Genomic DNA, 1663 nt, shown 5'->3' with positions numbered 1-1663 from the left:
GGCTTTGTATAGTGCCGCAGTGAGCATAGGCCGGTATTCCTTTCCACTAGCCTTGGAATATACTATTGATTATTTTCACAAACCTCAGCCGGACTTTCCAATAATGCTTTTAATATTTTCATAACTACTATGCAACTCACATCTTTTGCTGATCTCATGGTGCAGTTTGAGGTGATTCGGTTGAGCTGAATGAAGCCTTCACTTCAACCCCGGTTTTTATATTTATCCCTAGATTTGGGAACCATAATTACCCTGTGTGACCTTCACTTTCAGATTTCTTTGGAAAGCAGCATTGCTTCGTTGTGAAGTTGCTCCCCAAAGCTGACAAAGACAGTGCCAGTTCCTTACGATTCAGTGCCGTCCACACTCCAGGAACTGTTCCTACATTGATTTGTATTTGTACGTGACTTTGTGCTGTGATTATAAGCGAGGAAACCAAGCAATCAGTAGTCTTTGTTTATTGTATCTGTATAACCACAAGCAAATTCTACAGGTGCTCTGAACTCAAAGGAAGTGGTAAGAGTCAGCCGTCTCTAACAACTTGCTCAGCAATGGATGTTCATAATCCATTCTGTATACCTAAAGTTTTTAAGGTCGTTAATATTAAAGCTCATGTAAAACCAATGACTTTTGGCTGTGAACAGTAAAACCGGCTGCATTTTAAGTTGATTTTGTGTAAATATTCTAACACTTAAAATGATACTGCTCACCTTAATATTCACTTTCAAGATGGAGGATAAACTTACGCTTATTATAATACTTCTTAAAATTTAGTAAGCACTCATATTATTGCTAAAATCAGTGGCATAGTAGAAGGCAGTTACTTTTGTTAAATGCTTCTGCAAGTACATTTGAAGGGCCTACATTGACCCAGAGATTACATACTCTAGATTGACGGGCCACCCTGAGACAACCTTTATATTGCAGGCCATTCCTCTGCCCCCTCAGCCTCTGCAAGGTACTGTATGGGTAAGGTGGATGTGGCAGTGAGGCAAGCCCGGAGTGTTTTCTCACATCGTGAGAGCCCAGAATCGAGGTAAGTTCTTCACCTGCCTACAGGATGGTTTATTCTGGGGGGTGAAGGTAAAGGGAAAAATCTATGCAGACAGACAGATATAAATGCATAAACGTTTAGACTGGGGTGCCGAAAGAATACAAAGCCAAGTAAAACTCCTCCCATCCCCGCCCAACTCCCGCTCCGCCTGGAAGAGCGCCGAGAGGCGATTTAAAGCTGCGGGCTCTGCCTACACAAGCGCCGACGACGGAAAAAAAGCATAAGTTTCTCTTAAAATGGATTGCAACGTCCTCCGTTCCTCAATAATCAGAGTGACGGGACGTCTAGACTGGCCCTATGGCTCCATTTCAGATATACGCTGTCGTTCAAAGAGAGATTTAATTTAAATTTCCACACGGCACTCAGCATCCTTCCGTGCCCGGGAAGTAGCTCCGCCATATCCCGGAGTGACCTGAAAACCCAACCAAACACAGCCGTCCGACCAGAATAACTGCGGCGCCGCCGACCAACACGACCCGGAGGTACCGGCCGGCCGCCCCGCCTCCGGTCGCCCCGCCCAGGGGGTTGGGGCTGGCTCACCCCGCCCCTCACCAGCGCCCCGCCCCCTTGCGTAACCCGGATACACACTCACGCTCCCCTTTCACCTCA

Source organism: Phocoena phocoena, chromosome 17 (genome assembly GCF_963924675.1).
Source record: "Phocoena phocoena chromosome 17, mPhoPho1.1, whole genome shotgun sequence".
NCBI classification, from domain to species: domain Eukaryota; kingdom Metazoa; phylum Chordata; class Mammalia; order Artiodactyla; family Phocoenidae; genus Phocoena; species Phocoena phocoena.
Note: the sequence above shows the minus strand (reverse complement) of the source record.